The sequence below is a fragment of the Pteropus medius genome, unplaced genomic scaffold (assembly GCF_902729225.1).
Source record: "Pteropus medius unplaced genomic scaffold, Ma_sr-lr_union100, whole genome shotgun sequence".
NCBI lineage: Eukaryota > Metazoa > Chordata > Mammalia > Chiroptera > Pteropodidae > Pteropus > Pteropus medius.
Genome location: NW_024340849.1, coordinates 38,895,790 through 38,917,162, shown reverse-complemented (window position 1 = coordinate 38,917,162; position 21,373 = coordinate 38,895,790). Strand labels below are relative to the sequence as shown.

At 39.8% G+C, this 21,373-nt stretch overlaps 1 long non-coding RNA gene and 1 pseudogene across 3 annotated transcripts; both read right to left on the bottom strand.

The window, feature by feature from the left end:
- Window positions 1-244: 244 nt before the first annotated feature.
- On the bottom strand, window positions 245-18,829 carry LOC120587602 (uncharacterized). 3 transcript variants are annotated; one of them, XR_005649036.1, is made up of 6 exons: window positions 18,699-18,829; window positions 15,985-16,102; window positions 12,452-12,511; window positions 11,472-11,613; window positions 599-749; window positions 249-344 (listed from the first exon to the last, which is right to left on the bottom strand). It is a non-coding gene; the product is annotated as an uncharacterized LOC120587602 (long non-coding RNA). The 3 variants fall into 3 exon arrangements; XR_005649035.1 differs by lacking the exon at window positions 599-749 and having other exon boundaries at window positions 245-344; XR_005649037.1 differs by lacking the exons at window positions 249-344; window positions 599-749 and adding an exon at window positions 4,565-5,215.
- On the bottom strand, window positions 2,326-2,444 carry LOC120590282 (uncharacterized; annotated as a pseudogene).
- Window positions 18,830-21,373: the final 2,544 nt, after the last annotated feature.

Below are 21,373 nucleotides of genomic sequence, written 5' to 3'. Positions count from 1 at the left end.
TAAGATTTCAGGAAGTAGTAGACTTTGGCAGGCAGGAGAGCTCCTTTTTGAAGGACACATTTATAAGAGGCATGGCAATTGGTTGATTCCTAATCATTACCATAATGATTATATACTCAGGGGCATGGATGAGGATCTCTTTCTCCCAGCAGCCAAGGCTCAGGCATTTCAGACTATGGTTATCTGTGTCATTAATGTTTTAGACTATAGAGTCAGGAGTCCAGCTTGGAAGCAGTTCTTCAATTACCCTTGACATGTTCAGGTTCTTGTTATCTTCTCTTCGATCTATGACAAGGTTTGATCTTTGTCAAAACACAGGAATCAGTAGAGATCTCTTCAGGCTACTATAAAAATCCAAGAAAAACAAGTTAATTAAGTCGTTCATCCCTTTATAAAAATCACTCATGAGGGTAATTTGGTTTTTATTTAACTGAATAAAATCAAGAGGAATTCTGGTACAAGTAGGAAGCTACATCCTATACCTAAATTAAGTACCTATCATCCCTTTCTCTCTCTTAACTCTACTTTTAAAATATGCCTCAGAAGTTGAGAAGCTTTCAAATCTAAGTATCCAAAAAAATTTTAAACTTTTTCTTACTGTAGATTCTGCTCCACATGAGCGTAAAGGTGTACAGTGAAATCCAGACTTCCTCTTGCGAGCTTTGTCTGGAGAATTTTAACTCATTTTTTAGGATTCTGTTCTTAATTTCGCCTCATCATTTAGCCACTCTGGGCTCTGTTTTCTTTCCCTGTAAAATGAAGGAATTGGATGAAATAATAGAACTCTAGATCATTTCCCACTTCCAAATTCTGTGATTTCCAAATGATTACTGGGAAAATAGCTTCCCGCTGTTACTGAAGCTTTCCTCCTGTCATGCCCAAGTGGAGGTTGGTGTGTTTGAATATGGGGGAGTGGAAGGTGAGGGAGGGGACCAGGAAGGTGCGATTAAAGTTTTAGTTCAATCAAAGCCCAGGCTGTGGTTTCCTATCTGTCCTGAAAGTGGGGATTTCCCAAGCTTCAGAGCCAGTCTTACTTATCCCTTGCTACTCTATTAGGAGTGAAAGTCAGCATAATCAACAGTGGTGTGCACTGTACAATCAAAAAGACCCAATGTTATTTGCCAACAAAAGTTTCATAAAGAAACTGTTGGGTTTCTTTTGTATGTGTTTAGGTACAGATAAAAAATTAAAGAGTCAATTAAAATGATTCTAGAAACTCTCCATTACTTAAAAAAAAGTGAAAATAATCCCAGACTATATAGTACATTTGATGACATTTAACTAGTAGCTGTTAATGTTTGCAGGATGTTTACTGAACCCTGTGAGATGAGGTGATTGTTTACAGAACTTCCTCATTCCAGAGAGTTCTTTGACTACCTAAATAACTTGACTGTTCCTGTGTGCAAAGGATATGTTTTGAGCACACAAAAGAGAAGGCCTTCCAGTGTCTCCCATGAGGTACTGTGTGAGAGGGAAGCTCAGCCTTAGCCAAATCACTGTCCCATAGTGAAGTGCCTTACGTGACCCAAAGGAAAATGAGTCAAGTAGTATCAAATCCATGAGAAGAGCTGTATTTATAGCAGAAATCAGAGGACTGAGAAGACATGGCCTGGATCAAGATCCATGGCAAAAAGTACTAATGCTGAGTGCTTACCATGTGCCAGAACTATTATGGGCCCTAGGGAATCAATGGAGTGACAAAGCCAATAGAGTTCCAACCCTTAACAGAGCATGGAGTTTAGCAAAAGAGGCAGACTTTAAAGGAATAAATCTAAGTTATGATTTCCTGACTGTGCAGAAATTGGGATTTCGCAAGCTTCAGAGATAGGTGGTCTTAAAATTATGACAAGTACAAGGAGAAAGAAGTACAAGATGCAAAGGAAGTTAGGTCAGTCAATTTCCAGTGGCATGAAATCTCAAATGACATTCATCCTCAGGACCTCAGAGGGATTAATAGAACCCCTGGGGTTAATAATAGGAATAAGTGTTGCCATTTTCTGAGTCTCAGTGATATGCTAGTGACCAGGTACTTCCCACAAATTATCTCATTTAAAAGAGGGATCAGACACTGGACTCTACACTTTTGAAAGGTTGATGATTCATAAACTAGAGTGTGGGGAAGGGCTTCTATCTGTAGTTTGGATACAAAACTGCTTTTATTTTCAAGAAAAGAATGAAACTCAGTATTCCCAGTTTGCTAATGCCATTAATTAATTAATTAATTAACTAATTAATTAATTATTTTTTAGACAAGACAACCTTTGGTTAACCTCACAGATTGCAAGGAACTTGTCAGTTTATAATCCCTTATTTTTTATTTTTTTACCCCTACAGCACCTGATCTTCCTAGGTGGTCGCCCATCCAAGTACTAACCAGGCCCAACCCTGCTTAGCTTCTGAGATCAGACAGGATTGGGCTTGTTCAGGGTGACATGGCTGTAGACACTAATGCCTTCTTTAAACTGTGATAATACGCTACTATCTGCTTGCAAAAATGTGGTCACTGATGGAGACTCAGTGCCATATAATTATGTGATTGTTTCACTAGTAGTGAGAGTAAGTCTGGACTCTTAACGGGTCTCAGCTAGGTGTATGGCTAGAGGCATCCAGGGATAACAGGTTGTCATGGAGCACAGAATAATGGTCTCTGGGTGTCCATTGCCCCACTACTCCCATCCACACCAGGAGTAGTAACTGATTTGCCTTAGTATCAAGCTCAGAGTGTGACTTTATTCTTTCTACTCTCTTTCAGTACAGCTTCTTAGGCTCAACATCACATCAGTGGAGTGAGTATGGGGACTTTGTAATTTTACTAATATCGAGATAATTTTATAAGACATGGTGTAAAAAGTAAATGCAAGTATTTAAATTCCCACTAAATATAGATTTTCCTGGACAGCTGACAAAGCAGCTCAGTAGACTAAGGAAAAATTTAGTTTTAAGAGGTCTAAAAATAGAGTGTGCCACTAGCATCTTTGTCCAATAACACCAATGATTAATAATAAATTAAAAAGAGAAATTCATTTGTGGGGCATTTATTAGTATCCATGCATTGCTATTTATCAGCACTAACCCTCATTTCCCATTTTTCTTTCTTTAATATATTTTAATAATAGGAATAATGTAAGATCAGAAAAAATATAAAAATATTTCTGATACGTTTAACATTTGACCAGAACAAAAGAGAATTGGGAAACTCTGTATTATTCTGACTGTATAAATGGGTATGGTAGAAAGTGGGACGCAAATAGATAAATTGTAGGAGATAGTATATGATTCATGTTGTTGATAAAAATAATTGTCCTCTAAACCAAAATTTTTCAATAATGTTTAATATAAGTCATTGTCTAAGGAACTTTAATAGAGTCAAAATCTTTGCTATGCCTTTTAAATTACCAACAGGTATTTTGGAATTCTTTTGAGGTAAGTTTATGTTTGTTTGTGTGTGTGTTTGTTTGTTTTTAATGGTTTAAAAGCTTTCATTGAATTTGTTTGCACATAGCACTGAACTTTATGACATGGGGTCATTTAAAGGTATTTGGAATTTACTAAATATTGGCGATGGACAGGTAGATAGTGAAAAGAACAAAGACAGGACAATTGATTTCCTTTTTTCCCCTTAAGTCTATGGGCAGGTCTCACTGAATTCCCTGAGGATACTGACCCATTAGGGTCCCACTCTCCTGGCCATCCTGGCACCCCTGTGATCAACCGGGCTTGTCCTTTACTTTTTTTTAGGAAATGAGAGAGAAACACCAATATTTCATAATGCTGAATTAGGGGAGGGTTTTGATCGATAGAGGTTAGAGAAGGAGGAGTTTGCATTTTAGGAAGGAAATAATGTGAAAAACTGTGCGCATGGGGTCAGGAGGAAGGAGCAGCTTATGTCCTCTAGTTTGGATGATGCAAAGACACGAAGTGATGCAAGAAAAGGAAGGGAAGGTGTATTACAGCAAATTGCTAAAATCTCCATCACAATTAAATAATATGACCTCAGGCATGTCTGTAGTATTCTGCTAATTCATCTATAAAACTGTGATTCTGGAATCACCTCTAATCTTTTTCTAGCTCTCACACTTTCAAATGCCACACTACTGACCTGGATATGGATACTACAAAGACCCTTGTGGAGCTTGAGATACAAATTCGACAGTCATTCACATAGAGGTGACATTTAAAGTAGTGGTCAGTGAATTTACTAAAGGATTATGTGCAGAGAAGGATAAGAGAACCAAAAGTAAAATATACAGTCACATCCGTGGTCAGAGAAAAATAAGAGGAACCACCAAGGAGATGAAAGTGTTATATGAAGAAGAAGGAGTAGAATCAGGATGGGACCCTCCCAACAGGGTCACTACCACAAGAAATCCAGGAAGATGGGAAATGGACAGAGGAAATTGGATCTGCTTAAGATATGCTTGCTGATCTTTAAGAGTACACAGTTAGTAATAAGAGTACAGTTAGTAATCAATACTCTTATTTGACTAAGGAAAACAAGCCCAGGGGGCTGATCCACACTAAGAATAACAAGGTAAGATGAACTCCAGTGTCCTTGGTTCTCAGGTGGAGCACTCCAGGTAATAGGCCAATGTCTCCAAGAAAGTTGGGCAAAATTGAAAAGTCCAGGTGAAATGAACTAAAGCTCCTTCAAGGAACTGAATTGGCTTGCTCACCATTTGGACTCACTTCATATCACTAAAGTTAGCTGGACCAAAGAGGGGTTGGACCACGTCTAGCTCATGATCCATTTCTTGCCTCTAATGGAAAAGAAAGTACACAGTGATGAGGCCTTGTCTTACCCGGTGCACCCTGGTCCAGTCCTTTCTTCAGAAGCAGGGAAAACAGAAAAATAGTTAGAAATAACTGGAGGTGCCAGAGAGGAAGAAGGGGGAATTGAGGAAGAAAGAGAGTAGAGGAAGGCTCTTTGCAATGACCTTGAATCCTTAGGTCATCACAGAGTCATCATGGAGTCGTCACAAAGAGCAAAGCCCCTGGAAGGGACGTGTTTTCCTCCTCATGTCATTTATACCCAATAATAAATACACATACCAGATAACACACACGTTGAAGGCTGTGGGCTGTTGGACGCAGACCCAGGCCTTTGGGAATCCCCTGAATCAAGGCATGAAAAACATTCTCTTCCTTAGCACCTGTAACATTCTCCCAGTACGACTATTTCTCTTAAAGCCATAGGCGTCTGTTTTTAGGTTTGCTCCTTGGAGACAGAAACAGGGTTATATGATGTTTTTTCTCATTTCCTGCTATGTGCTGTTTTAAGTTTCTGTGGCAGCTTTTACATTCTTTCCTCCAAATGATGAATCTATATATGGTTGCTCCCCACCCCACACCATGTTGATGGCTGGGGCATAGACTTACATTGGGAATGTTTAGGAAATGGAATGTACTGTAACCAGTGTTGTTTTATCAGCTATTTTTGAAGGAAAAAATCTTTCTACAGTTTTCAAGCCCACTCTGTTGGTGCAATAGAATGTTCAAATAGAATCTTTCTTTGAAGATTTGGAATCACATTCAGCCTCGGAGTCACCATTTAGATCATCATTTGGGTCATCACTGACCTCAGTGCTGTGGGCCGTGGGACAAGCACTGAGGATTACAGCCAGAAGACGTGGGCTTGAGGACTGGCTTTACTTAGGAACTCTGAGATTCTAGGCAAGTCATTAAAAAAATAATAATAATACAACAAAAACCTCAAGTCTCAGTTTCTTTCTCTGTAAAGTGGAGATAAAAAGCAAATCTACCTGCTTCTCAAGATTATGTGCACATTACAAAAATCCTCTGTGGAAGCATTTGCATTAACTGAAAACACTCCATAGTTATAAGGACTATAGAACTAGAGACTTCACTCTAGGAAGCATACAAGAGCAGGCTAAATCTTGGCAGAGATGGAACAGGTGACTTGGAAACATTGGCTTATAAAAGAAACCCTCACATTGAGTTTGACTTCTCATTATTAATCTCTTTGTCCTACAAGTGGAATGCTAGCAAAAAAAAAAAATAGTTTTCACAAGTTGCTTTTCAGTTAGCTGCCTGTGTCCCCATATAACAGATAAGGGAACTAAGACTTTGAAAGTTGTTTGTCTATTTGTTTTTAAATGACTTGTCTCAAATCTCACAACTAGCAAATATAAGTGTAGAAATTTACACCTGAAATTAAGGCTGCTGGAGGTTCTATTTTTATAAAGACCTAAAGAGCATACACAGAAACATAGTGAAGAGAGCTTCAGAGTCATTGCCCCACAGCAGAACCTACACTCTGAGGTGAGGCCACCCTGCAAGCTCCTGGCAGAGCCACCCTCAGGAGAGGAACTCATTCTGATGAGAGAAACCCAAATTGAGACATCATTAGAAGGGATGCTTGTGAATGACACATTAGGGAGATGCCCTCTACTTGTCTTCTAACTCAGCCCTTTCAGCAGCCTGGGTCGAGACCCTGGGAAGAGGAAGACTAATAACTCAAGTGTCAATGGAGTGGTAACATGGAGCTCGGTGAGAAACAAACAGGGTGAGTCTGTAAAAAGTTCTATCACTAGTGGGAGAAGAACCTTCTTCCACTCAGTCAGCTCTGTGGCTAAGGAGACAGCCATCAAGACCATGCTGGTGACCAGGTTAGTGCCGAGGATGCCTGGAGGGGTGACATCAGAAGACACCACCTAGAAAGGAGTGTGCCGGACCTCCATTAGTGACGTGGCTCATTACAACTCCTGTTACTGCACACATAGCCTTTGATTGAAGGGAGGAATTGGGTTAGACTGTATTGTTGGTATTATTACTGAACACGATTTTTTTCTCTTTTTATCTCATTCCTTTGTTCCCATCAGTGCCTGTGTTTGAGTTGCAGATTTAGAATCTAAACTGTGGATCTAAGTTTTTCGTCTTTCTTTCAGCCTGTATAAATATGACCACTCATATCTTTCCCTTTAGCTACACTTCACCTGCCAGGAGAGGGTGTGAGCAGAGGCTCTGCCAGGAAATAGAAGTGGACCTGACTTTTACCACCCCTGTGACTTCAGGAAGTCATTCAGCACCCAGCTCCTCATAGTTAAATGAGAATAACAAGAATGCAGATACCACTGAGCCTTTGACAGAACTACATGCAATAATGCTGACTGGTAATTTGTAAGCACTCAATATGTGGTAGCTGTTGTTATTAGTAAATAGTAGGATGTTTACATTAAAAATAAGACTACAGATTCAACCAAATCTCAAGAGACTGTAACTGTTATGTGTATAAGAGTTATCACGTAGAGCGAGTTGCCCATTCTTTCTCTCATCATCAAAGGATCCAAGATTTTGGCCACACACAATAGAGTTCTCTGTTAGCTCTTCCTAAACTTTTTTCTTCGAACTTGAATTTCACATTGTTGTTGATTACCCCACCTTTTTCTAATGTCTGCCAAAATTTCCTTAAAATGTCCCTACCTTTTTGGTATAGTTTTTTTTTTGTTGTGTTTTGTTTTGTTTTTCAGGGAAATTCACATGGTCCTGTTAGGAGTTCATGAACTTTGCCAGACACTTATGAACAAAACAGTTTCTCATTCACGTTCTGCTTTTTAGGGATGCTGTGAGAATTAGTTAGATGAAGTCTGCAAGACACAGCCTGCTCTTGGAGAAATATGATATATTAATACCACATTGAACAGAACCCTGTTTTCGCATGAGGCATTTTCCATCCACCTGTTTCAGATTGGCCCACCTCTGCCATGGGGGACAACTCTTATGAACGCTATCACCTGCAGTGACTTAACTCTTCTTTAGGCAACACAGCTTTCCACTGAACAGTAGTCAAGTTTCTGATTAGCAATATTGCCAAATTAGTAGTATTCTTTCCCTAAATGTGAATCTAACATTTGGAGAAGTTGCTTGCTAAGAACCTTTCTCAAATTGCCTTCTCCAACTTTGCTCATACTCTGCCTGTCTTCTTCTTCTATTATTCTGTGACAGGCAGATTTTCTTTCTCTCTGACTAAAGAGACTGGTTCCATGGTGGCAGTTAGAGCATCCTCGAACTTTTCCCCAGACCTTGTAGTATTTTCTTAGGCATAATCACCAGTTTCTGCTAAAGAACCAAATAACCTTAGTTCCAAATCCATTCCATAAAAATGGAATTTTGCTGTAATGAAAAACTGGGTTATTTAATGTCAGTGGCAACTTTAAATACCTCTGAAGGCTAAAAAATATCAATATTTGACATGACTAGTCTTTTACCATTCTATTAATGGCATATGTTTATAGAAAGTGGCATAGCATTGGCTATAGTTATTCATATTCTCTCTTGTGTGCTATTGTACCTGCACCTCCAGCCTGAGAGGAAACACCTAGAAGCTGGTAGTGCTCAGAACAGGGGAGAGCAGGTCAACATAGGCAGTCTTCTAACTTATGAAGAAAAAAAAGCATAATTAGCTTAGTCAAGTCTATTGAAAGGAAAACTTCATGGATCCTCAAAATGCAGGTTCTGAGAAGCTGCTGCCAATCCCAAACTTGGCAGTTCGAAGGTTTTGTATCTCACATTTGGGGCTAGGAAGAGTCTTTTCCTCCCAGAAAATTAGGTTTCTATTTAGGGTCCTGAATGTTGTATCGATTACTCTCTTTCCTTTTTTTTTTTTTTTTAATCTTGTTTTTTTCCTCTCTTTCCTAGCAAATGATAACAATATATATATATTTTTTTTAATGTCAGTTTTGTTCTTCTGATGGAGACAATAAGAAGGATAGGAGAGGGGCCATGATGCTGTCTACATTTCTTGCATTCTCATAGCTGACAGCTCACTCTGCTTTAGAAAGGGAGACATTTTCTGAATTGTTCCTGAGGAGATCTGCTTTGTTTTGTTTTCCCTATAAGCCTCCCTGACTTATTTTGCTGTTGAGAATTTGAACTCTTGATGGCATGAATATAAGGAGAACAGTTGCTATTCGCTTTGTTTTATTTTGTTTGCTTGTTGTTATTCTAGGTCTGCTATAAAACGTCTTAGCAAGTAGTTATGTTTTCATGAGGAAAACCCAAACTTTAGTCTAGTGATCCTTCTCTTTGTTCCTGTACAGGAAGGAGGGGCTGGGAATGTCTCCCAGGACCATCACGGTACATCACTGACCTAGCAACAGGTCACTATGGTGGGCTCATGATGACAGCAGAAAGTTTGTGAGTGGTACAGGGTTGCCAAGATAACTATTTGGGCAAGCCCTCAAGAAAGATAGGATCCTTTATCTCCAAAACAGAGTAAGGTGCTGATTTTGTTGACCTCAAAGCTTGATGATTCTGGCCAAGCCTTTCTCAGTAAAGCCATCAGAGCAGGCAGAAAGAATCCCATTCTCTTGATGCAATTGAAAATGAAATTCCCAATACTGAGGAGGAGGTACTTTTGAAATTACACACACATAGTGCCACCCACCCAGAATCACTGCCCTTGATGAGAAATGCCACTGATGGGAGTGTGCTACGTACATGGTGACGAGGAGGCAAAACAACAAAACAAAACAAGAAAGTTGTTGGAAACCATTAGAATTTCTGTGTGTGTGTGTGTGTGTGTGTGTGTGTGGCCCATGAGAAAAATTATTCCCAGCCCTCAGACTTTCCTAAAGTATGAACAATGTGAAGAGATCCAACTTTTGATTTGGACTTAAGATTTTAAATTTAATGTGACATATTAATGAAAGCAATGTGTGGTATTTACTCGAATCATAGTTTTCTTCAGAGTAGTGCAAGATTCAGTCATGAATAAATCAGACGAGTACTCAGGATTCTAGAAGAAAGGGGCACTCAAAATCAAAATGGAGGAAAAACAGAAGGACATGACTAAAAAAAGAGTTATTTAGTTTGTGAGGCAAATGATACCATTTGGGGGAAGTACTAAAAACTTTGCAAAGTCATAAACTTTATGAAGGCAAAATGGTTGCATACACTCTGCCCATCTTCATGGCCAGAGTTTATGTAGTGTCGCTGGAGCTCTTTGTGGAGATGAGGGCAAGGGTGAGCATGCTGGGGCCCTGTGCTCTTGGTCACTGAGCATGGTTCTCTCCTGAGTGTCAACCCATTTGATGACATAGTGACACTTCATATGCATTCAGATGTAGTCCAGTTGCGTTTCTTTTATGAGTGTTAATTCAAGTGTCTTGAGAAACATAATAGATGTTTTAGTGAGTTTCGATAATATTGGTTTGATTTTAGAAGACTATATAGTCTTCTATTTAAAAATTTTCTCTGAGGGCTTTAAAGGGTCAAGTGCATTTTAATAAAGATAAAAACGCATTCTTGAGCAAAATGAAAAAGGTAAGGTCGAATGTGGAATTTTCCTTGAAATTCAGGTACATGGAATTATGAGGATTCTGCAGAAACTTTTTGGAAGCTACTATTTATGTGCCAGACCAAGTGTTTTACAAATATTATCAAATGAATTAATGAATGAATGAGCTAATGAACAAGCCTACAGAATAATTATTAATAATTACATTTTACCAATGAGAAAATTGAGGCTTAGGGAGGTCATAAAAAATTATCTATCTGACAAATGTTGGAAATAGAATTCAAACTCCAATCTTTCTAACTCTAATTTATGTAATGTGGGAGATTCAAAACTGAGTTCTGGAAATAATCATATATCATTAAAACTCCTCTGCCTTAGGCCAGCTGATGAAGATAGCTTTTATTTTTCTCCTTTTAGTCCCTTATTTCCCCCAATGAGTGCCAATATCCTCATTCGATTTCTCACATTTCTCATCTCTTTTACCCACAAAATTCTGGTTGAAAGGAGTGGAATCTTCATGCTTAAGAGTTTCTAATGACAGAGAGAGCTGGGAATACTAACCCAATGTTCTGATCTTTTTTGAAAGCCCAGACAGAAAAAAATATTGGCCCCAGCGGTCAAAACCCAGACAACTCCAGTTTTGATGGGACAGCTCCCAAAAAGTTCAGATGCTTCCCTGAACTTATCCAAACCTTGGGCGGTCTCCTGCTTTTCCAGAGGGAGCATGCTTGGTGGATGATACACCAAGTTTGAAACACATGGAGAATGCCCTCTGTGGGGACTCTTGGGTCTTACGAGAGCTTAAGTCCCAGTTGCACATCAGGCACCATTTCTCCTCTGGAGAAATACAGCAGGCTTTGTTGTGTTGAAAATGGAATCTCAACCACACAGAAAGCACTGGAAGGTGAAGTCATCAAACTTCTATTTATGATCTTCATTTATTAAGCATGTACCAGATACTTTTTTAGATATTTTACCTATGTTATTTCATTTAATCTTTTCAACAAACCTCAAGGTAGTTATCTCCACTTAACAAATGGTGAAACTGAGACCAGGTTGATTAAGTAATATGCCGAGTCTTTTGATTTGTAGGTGGCAGTTGAGATTTGAACTGACTTCGTCTGTCTCCAAATTTGTGCACTTAACTGTGCCATGATGTCCCCTGACCAGCCCAGAAGAACATAAGAAAAGATTACATTTGTGGGAGGATAGGTACCTTAGCTTTATTTCCATTTGTCTGCAGCCTCCCCTGGGCCATTCTGGAAGCAGGGATGGAAGCAGTGGAGCTGGCAGACACCTCTGGTTCTCATGTAGCAAACATGGGCAAGTTGGCCAGGCTGCTGGGCAGAGGTTGTCGGCTTTGGGTTAAGCAACAAGAATTAATGAGTACCAAGGAAAATCAGATTATCAACCAGCTGAAACCTTTGAGAGGCCATCAGCAAAAGTTCGACAAGATAGACTAAGAAATTCAAAGAATTTCTTAAAAATCAGAAATAAATCAGAAAGGAAAAAAATCAACGCACAAGCCAATTCCATAAATACTAGAACTTCATAGAATCATTAAAAGTCCCCATAACTTGAGCTTGACTAAAATTGTGGTCCCTTCACTGTAGTAATTTAAACAACTATTTATTTTGGCTTCTGTTTTCAATGACTTGTTCTAATCGAAATGCTTTGATGAGATGTACAAAAGGAATAAAAATGTGATTGAGAAGCCAGAGAGTAATATCTTGCTTTAAAATAATTATGAACATAAACTTTAACCTTTGGCCATGTTATTAGGGCTATCTTTGACTAACTAGGGCAAAGACTTTTAAGAACTTATTTGGAAAAACACTTTTGGTTTTAGAGTGTGTGTTGATGTATCCTAACACCTTACCAAACACATTTCCACCAAAATACCTTTTATTCTGCCTATAAATCAATGTACATTTGACATATAAAACTTCATTTCTTGGAGGCGTCTGTAACAATCCATGGCTTACAATAAGCTAAGGTCAACTTTATGCTGAGTTCAAACAATATTTGTGGAACTTGGGCTCCTGCTTTTCCTACAAGCAAGCCAACTTGCTTTACGTGAAGTCTATAATCGACATAAAATTCATCTCTTGGTGGTATGCTTACTTGAATTTAATATTATCTTATTGAATCCAATAGTAACAATAAATAATGTGTTAATATTTATTAAAATATTACCATATGTCAGGTATCCTTCAGAAGAACTAGGTTTGAAGCCTGGCCATGCTACTTGACCACCTGTGAGAGACCACAGACAAATTACTTATATCTCAAATAATCAATTTCCTTATCTAAAAATTGGTGATAATGACACATTGGTTTGTACAGAGGAGTCAATGAAACAACATATGTTGTATTAGATTGCTAGAGCTGCCATAACAAATACCACAGACTAGGTGGCTTAAACAACAAAAATGTATTTTCTCACAATTAAAAAGCTAGAAATCCTAAATTAAGGTTATCAGCAGAGATGGTTTGTTCTGAGGCTTCTCTCCTTGGCACATACAGGGCTGCCTTCTCCCTGAGTCTTCACATGGTCTTCCTTTATGTGTATCTCTTTTCCAATTTATTCTTATAAAGAGAACAGTCAGATTAAATTAGGATCACCCTAATGATCTCATTTTAACATTAATTATATTTTTATAGACCATATCTCCAAAAATGCAGTCACATTCTGAGTTACTAGAGGCTAGGATTTCAACATAAATTTCAGGAAGGAAACAATTTAGTTTAAACTATACGTGAAATGCCTAGAACATAGCACATATTCAATAAATGCTGGTCCCCTTCTCCTCCCCACTTCCAAGATTTGGTGTAAAGACACAGAGCATGAAGTAATAGGCTCTTTGAGTGGATTGTTCAGGTTCCTTGACAAATATATTAAAATGCAGGATAATCTCATTAAAATGGGATGTCCACTGCTGCTCATCCACAGCCCTTCAGTTTAAAAAAAGAGGCAAATTAAACTTTACATCTCGAAAAGTATATGTCAAGGCACAAAGAGGAGCTTTTTAACTCCAGATCTCTTAGCTCCCACTGATTTAACTTCTAGTCAAAACAAAGGCAAGCAAATAAATGCAATGATGATGACAATGATGATGATGTGACAAGGGTGCTAATAACAGCTATCATTTTACTGAGGACAAACACATAAGAAGCTCTTCAAATGCATTCTCCTATTTGATCTAGCCAACTTCTACAAATGGGTAGCTGTGTGTGGTCTATAAAATAAACTGATTTTTTTTTTTTTTAAGGAGAACACATTGAGAATGTCTACATGTAAGAAAGGATAAAATTGGTGTTAATTTCATAAGAGGATTTATCAGCTCAGGTGATCATTGTCACTTTAACTGTGGTTTTGCTGATATGTAAGGACAAAAAAATATGTTTGGATTGACTAGAGAATGCTGACATTCACTTTTGTAACTGGAGTGCTTTCTGAAGCAGAGATTCCTTGATAGGTGTTGACTGATCTGGAGAGCTGGAGATAGCCTGCTTGCAAGTCCTTCTCTACCTAGCATACTTCTCTGCATGCCGCAAAGATAAATTAATATTTGTGGATTGAATGATGCACCGCCCCCCATCCCACCCCAGGACTCTGAGTTACTCTCTCCTTTCAGAACCAGCATGGCTAACAGCTCTGATGAACTCAACAACCAAGCAGCTCTGTCTGTGCCCTTCTTCTGGACACTCAAGAGACTCTGCCCCGCTGCTCCCCACAAGAACACACTGCTGCAGAACGAGGTGGAACCGCTACTTCACCCCTTTGTAATTTTACTCTCAAGTGCTTTGGGGGTTTTGAGCAAGAATCTGAGTTGCGTGAACATATCTGTAAAAACAATTGTTGAGAAAGCAGAAAGATCAAATGTTGAAATTCCAAAGTTTTTACTTAATGGCACTTCTACATACACCTCCCTGGAAAGACAGATATGACGGCTGCCACTGATAGTGATAGAAACACCCATTTTGAAATGTTGAAGTTCATGAAAACATCTAGGCCACGGTGATGCCTATTGGATTCTGCTTTGCTTACTTCTGTCAGAAGAGGCAGGCTGCCTTTTTCTCATTTAGCTCAGTGCAACCACCTGCTAACAAGAATCACTGGGCATTGCTTCTGGTAACTCTTCCAGGCTTGAACCTCTGCAGGGTGCACACAGAGAAATGCCTCCCATCAGCTCACTCTCTGGACATGCTCAGGTCTGAGGGCAGGGCTTTGAGTTTCTGGCCTATTGTCAACCCCATTGAGCAGCAACCTTGGCTGGGTCATATACGGCATTTTTTTTCTGTCTGAAGGATGACCTGGTTAGCAAAGGACAAATAATAGAGCTCCTCAAAAATAATTAAGTCTTTGGATCCCTTTCTGCAAACACAAATCTGTGTGAGGTTTTCTGGAGTGAATGCTGTATACAGAATTCCAAAGGCCAAGAGGCCAAACACCCCGCTGGTCAGTCACCCACATTCTCTCCATAAATAGCACCATGCCTCTCCGAAGGAATGAGACACAGTTAAGCAGTCCCATTTGTGGTACCAGCTGGGTGGTGACTTTAACTATTGAACATGTATATGACAAAGACAACAACAGGGATGGACTGGACAAAGGGCAAATTCAATTAAACCACAGTATGTTGGTTTAGTCAAGTCACTTAACTACTTTTGGCCTCAGTTTCCTCAGCTCTAAAGTTAGACAAATAACTCTGTTCCATAAGATTATCCATTTAACCAGAGCAATTTCATTAAGAACCTACCATGTGCATAGTACCATGCTAAAGGCTAGTAGTGAGGATTAAATAAAATAGTGCAAGCCAGGGCACAGCAGAGCAGCTGCCTCATAGAATTTTTTCTCTATAAATGTTGGTTGATATGGAGGAGGGTTGAGGAAGGCGGAAACCCTGGCCTGAGTTCTTTAAAAATATGGATATTTACTCAAATTCCTGAATTATTTATTAAAAATATTAAAAATTGCTTTCTTCTATGTGAATAATGATTAAACAACATAAAGAGACAACTAAGATCCTGGGAACAGAGAATTAAGACAGGGGTGGTGGATACCATTCCAGCCCAGGGGCACCTTGACTGAGCTCTGACATATGTGACTAGACTCCCAGGAGAATCCATGGCTTCAAATTTAGGTTCAAATAGGTAAAGAGTGAAGAGGAAATGTGACAGTGGGCTAAGGGGAAAGTAATGAAAGGGGCAAATTAATATATTACAAGAGAAAGTATAGGAGAATTCCTGGGAACAAACCAACAGGCGTGTTTACCCTGTGAGAAGCCTTTCTGATTTCAATGGTTGGCTGGAGGGAGGGGAAAATTGAGCTCACATTAATCATGCTCCCAAGTTCAACTCCAGTTTCTAACAAAATAGACAATAACTGGTAATACCACTCCTGGCCCTCACAACCCCGGGGTCAAGGCCTGGCTGGAATTACCCAACAGGATTTCAGATCAGGCCTGGAAACTTGTGCATTTAAGCTTATTCTGGAATGCATGCTACATGTAGAAATAGATTTTTCAATCTAATCTTAAGAGAATCTGAACTTAATAAGAGTAACTGGGTGTTTTAAATGATCCCCTATTTTTCTTCTCAAGAGAAGCATTTTGTGGCAAAGACCAGCAAAAGTCACTAATCGCACCTATCTCAAACCCAAGTTTGGAAAGCAGCTTTTTTTTTCTTTAATAGAAAAACAGAAATCTTTTTAAAATATCATTTACCTTCTGGTTGCCTTTTATTTGTGTTTCTTGATTTCTTTTGCCCTCGTTGTGCTCCTCTAGAGAGCTAACAAAGATGACCTCAGGGAGCGGGTGCTTCAAAACCTCTCCTGGGTGGGGACTACAGACGACAGATCAAAATCGACATCACTCTTCAGCTGCCTGGTGTGCACCTCAAAAAAACAGGCACACCCACGCTAAAATAAAGAATTGGCCTGCACTAAGGGAAAATCATAGATACATTTCTTCTTCTAATGATATATGGAGTAAAGGTCAAAGGGTGCAGATCGAATATGGAGAGGGTACGGGAGAAGGTGAAGCACAGATAAGATGGCAGATGGGAGAAGTAAAGGCAAACCAAACGTTTGATGCAACTAATTTGTAAGGAGGAGACCCGCCAAACTCTGGAGTGTCTTCCATGTTAAAGACCGATGTTCAGGATGAGTCCAGTTTTAGCCCAGGAGAAATAAATCAACTAAAGGGCAAAAAGTTCAAGGAGAAAAAAGTATCTTTTCAAGTATGTGGTGTCGTCCACATCCAAAATTTCTAGGTCAAATACAATGAGGAACTAATGTGGGAAAAAAGAAAGCAGCCTGAGCTCTTGGTGCCCTGGGTCGGCACCAGTTGCTGTCCTGGTCCTCACAGCACTGAGGTCCTGGCCCAGCAGGTGGGCAAAGGAGGGAAGCTCTGGCCTCACACTTCTGGATGCTTGGGGATTTTCTAATTTGTATATCCTTTAATTAAAGGGAATAGGACCTTTTCTATAAAGATGATGATAATAAAACATCTCAAAAGAGAATGGGGGTTGCATGGTCTCATGTATTATCCAAGTGCTATGGAAGGCAAGAGGGCTTAGAACAGTAAAATCTTGTTTGCTCACTCGGCTCTGAGTAACTTAAGGGGAAAAAGCTCAGAAAATAATTGATTAGATGCCAATTCACATAGCTCACTTAAGTCTGCTTTTTATTATCAGTATTTCTTTAAAAGGCTAATAGATCCTGTTCTTGACAAGCATGAAGCCAGAAGGTGGGCTCTTATCCAGTGTTTTCATTTTTCAGCCCCAAGAGGCCATGATTAGATCTTAATATTGAATGCACAAACCACACTCACTGTGTGAACTCTCTGAGAGGGCTCCCCACCTAAGGATAAAAAAAGTAAAGAAGTTTTATTGGAAAGATTGTAAAAGGAAGGGGGAGGAGCACTCTGGGTCTCTTAGGGCCAACTGATTAGGATGCGTTGATTTTCTTATGAACACTCTAAATCTGCTCTCCCGGAGGGAAGAGAAACCCGAGAAGACTGGACTTCAGTGATTTAATCCCTGGTCTAAGAATAGCCAAACCAGGGTGGAGAGGAGCAAGCACAAGACAACGACTGAAAAGCATTTGCAAATTGAGCAAAGTCCTTTGAATCTTAGGTAATAGCTGAGAGCAGTTTTTTTTCTTCTACTTCTCATAAACTATAACTGAACTTGGGAAAACATGCCAATCACGGGATGCTCTCCACAGATTACATGATCTAAAACTGAGCTACAAGGAGCCAAACATGAATAAAATGTGCTTCCAGTCATAAGTTCATGGCGATGCTTCTCAGAAGCATCACCCAGTCCAGTAAGCACTGGACACATTTTATTCCTTACAACATGGTCAAGATTAAGTTGCCACACTTTGCATCTCTGTCTGCCATGTGACCACCCTCGCCCATGTACTAAATGTGCAACCCTCTCTCCTTCATAATGGGATTGATTTGTGTCTCTGGGTGCCCCCTTGGGGGGTAGTTATCTCTGTGGTTTGCTGGCCCAGGGAATCAAAAGGGAAAAAATATTTTCTCCAAGGAAAAAGACATGCAAGTTTATGGGTGGCCTGAAGCCTAACCTCTGGGATTAGCTCCTGGGATAGCTCCCATTCCTTCTGATGGCAGACTCTCCCTAAGAGATGCTGATGGGGCTGAGCTGGAGCTCCTTTCCAATGATTGGTTGGTTAGATAAAAATACATTTCAATACTTACAGAATAGCATTCAGAACATAACCTCCAGTAAAACTAATGTAGAAATGGCAACATAGATGAGTCCAAATATTAAGAAGGCAATACACAGATCAGTCTCATGATTTTAAGGGGACATTCGATATTGCCTATCAATGCCCATTCTGTGCTCCCTGGGAGCTGCAAGTACCAAGTGATAACACTCAGCCCCAGGGAGGGTGACAGGTGAGAAAGTGGAGTGCAAACCCATCTTTTCCATTCTGAACTCATCTTTTCCTTTCTGTAAGGAGTGAGATGCCATGAACAGCTTTTCCCGAGTATTTCACAAATGTATTAGTGTTTTAAGGGAGGTTAAATATGTTTGTCTCTTGGCAAATTTGTTATTCTAACCATGGCATAGTCAATGTGAAACTCAAACATCATTGTACTTTATTATTCTGCTTTGTATACCATGTTTTCCTCACAGCTCTTAATACGAAAGTGCTCAGCCAGGTTCTCAGCCTTTGTCACTTAATGGGATACATATTTTTGAAGGCTGATAATAGTTTTTAAAGGTAGCCATCACGCATTTATGTTGAGTTTAAAGAGTTAGTACCATTATGCCAATGACCAATACTCTATATTCGAAAGGCAACATTATCTTTTTCTAATAATTCTGATTAAACCCTGTTATAAAATAAGGTTCATTCACTGCCTTCGTGGCAAATGTTGTCTTCTCATCCTCTTGGCTGACTTACCTTCACCCCCTGGACACCTGGGAACAAGCTCCCAGCTGGTGGAGTGGCCTCTAATGCTGCCAGATTCAGAGAATGAGTTTGTCCTTCAGAGAAAAGTAGTTAAAATGTTCCAATGTAGTTCCTCAGAGAGCTAGAACCTCTCAAGTTCTCTCATGCTAGTTAATCAGAAACTCCTGGGTGGACATTGAACCCAATAACAGTGCCACAAATGGAGTGGTTTTTTTTAATAGGAATTATGTATATTTATTCTTAAGGGTAAATGAAAGTTCACTACTCTTTTTTTTAAGACATTTTGATTGAATGGTGTGTGTGTGCTTGTGTGTGTGTGTAAAAGATAGAGGGAGGGAGGGAGAGAGAGAGAGAAAGAGAGAGAGAGTCAGTCCATGCCATATAAGAGACAGATCTTGTCGGTTTAATGGCAAGTCCATGAAATACACTGTTTTTCAAAAAGAAGCAGCGAGGCTCCCTGAGAATCCACCAGTCTCTTCCAATTTTTGTCATTTCACAGTTACTTTCAGAAGTGGCTTACTAAGTGTATCTCATTTAAGCCCAGGCATAAATTTATATACCAAGAGAAACAGTCAAGACCTTGATGTCTTTTGTTTGTAATTTCCTTGTGCTTTTTGTCCCCTGGAGCAGATAAACAAGGGGTGTTCACTAGTTAGAGTCAGAAACTTCTCAACCCCAAATGTCTGGGAAGTCCTGTGTTCTGTTGATTCTAATATACATGCATCAGCCATAAGGGAACTCTAATAGTGCAAGACAATAAAATCTCTTTATGTTTTTTGTTTTAGGGAAATCCTGAATGGTTGCACAAGGGTCATAAAAAATTACTAATGTGTTTTCTCATGGCGCTGGGCCATACCATAAGGCCATGCTCAATGGTATTGTATGCGGCCAGTAATCACAAACAAATGTATTCCGCCAGCAGATGAGATGTTATATGAGAAAGTGTGAGAGGTTAGAGCTTGAGCCTTGGTGTCAGCTATGAAACAGGTCCCTCCATAGCTGAAGACCCCTGAGGCCATGCAAATGAAAATGACAGTGCCTGGGAGGCTGGGGTAAGAGGGGGATACCAAGAGGGATGAGGTCACCATTGTGGACATCCAGTTTCCATTCTAATGGAAAATATGAAAAGGCTTCAACTCTGGTGCTGTCTGGACCAAGAAAGAAGGTGGAGTATGGGGGAGATGTGAGAATCACCATGAAAAAGAGACAGGACACCAGCAGGTGTCCCAGAGGGAGGGGTGGCCAAACATGGAGCCAGCCTTGTACCAGCAAGTGAAATCAGTTGTCTGCTTTTGGCACCACTTCTTTGATGTGTTCAACGTCAGGTTAATGCATGAGGAGGCAAGCTGTCAACATAATCCCAAGGTTCGCCACCCACTACAGGTCCAGCGTGGAAGGACACTCAGGGCTGCTTTCAGAGACAGGGTATCATTGAGATCCCTCTGTCCAGATGAAAGGAAATTGTCATAAAAAAAGTTGATGTGTTTCTCCTAAACCTCCAAAAGAGAATTTCTGAGCTGTGAACAGTGACATTTCTCCAAGTGAGTTCCTATGACAAATAGGAGTATTTTTTTTGGATTCTCAGAGGTAGAAAAAAATTCCACAGAAGCAATACAGATTACTCAGAAGCACTGCATTTACTCAGACAGTTGTGTGCAGGTGAAAGGCACAGGTCAAAAATCCTGGCTCCACCACCCCCTGACTCTGAGCAAGTTACTTATGCTCTCCAGACCTCAGTTCCCTGTTCTGAAAAGAGGAAGAGAAATACCTGTTTTAATGATTGTTGTAAAAATAAATCTCCCACTTTAGTCACTACCTTTATGCCAACGATTTCCAGATCTTTTCTCTCTGGCCAAAATTTCTTTTCAGAATTTCACATCCAAATACTCTCTCCCATGTTCCACAGCCTCTTCAAAAACAAATGTTCCAAACTGAAATTATCATCTTTGCTCTCTCTAACCTCACAGACTGGTTTTATATTCAGTTGAAGATGCCATAATGTGTTACCAGAAAATTTAAGATGTCTTCATCACCACTCTAAAATCAAATAAATGACCAAATCTTTGATTCCAGCTCTTTCAAAGCTTCCTTGCTATCTCCATCCCAAGTTTGAATGCCACCATTTAATGCTTAGAGCATTGCAAGTCTCTTATTTCTAATGTTGGCCCGTTTTCCACACTTTTTTCAGGGAGAGCTTTGGAAAGAGCAAGTCTGATTGGTTCATTCCCTGCTTAAATGGCTTCTCACCACTCTCAAGATGTTTCTTATGCTGAATTGCCAGGATCTGGTCCTTTCTTACAACCCCTGGATTATCTTTAGTCTCCACAGTTTCTGACACTGAATTCTCTCTAGCCATACTGAACTTGATTGACTTTCATTCTTCTCTGGGCCTTCACAGAGATTGTTCTCTCTCTGCCTGTAACCTACTCTCCCCACCTCCTCTTTAATTAATTGCTACTTCAAGTCTCATCTTTAGATCATCTCCTATGGGTGCCTTCCCTGTTCCCCCAGGGCCGGATGTGTGCTCCTCTTGTATGCTGCCACAGTACCTGCAATCTCCTTAATATAGGCACATAGATTATTCGGAACCATACTGGACTTTCCTGTACCTGTCAGTCCCCACCCTCACTAGATAGTTAACTCTTTGAGGACATGGAGACTTCAGT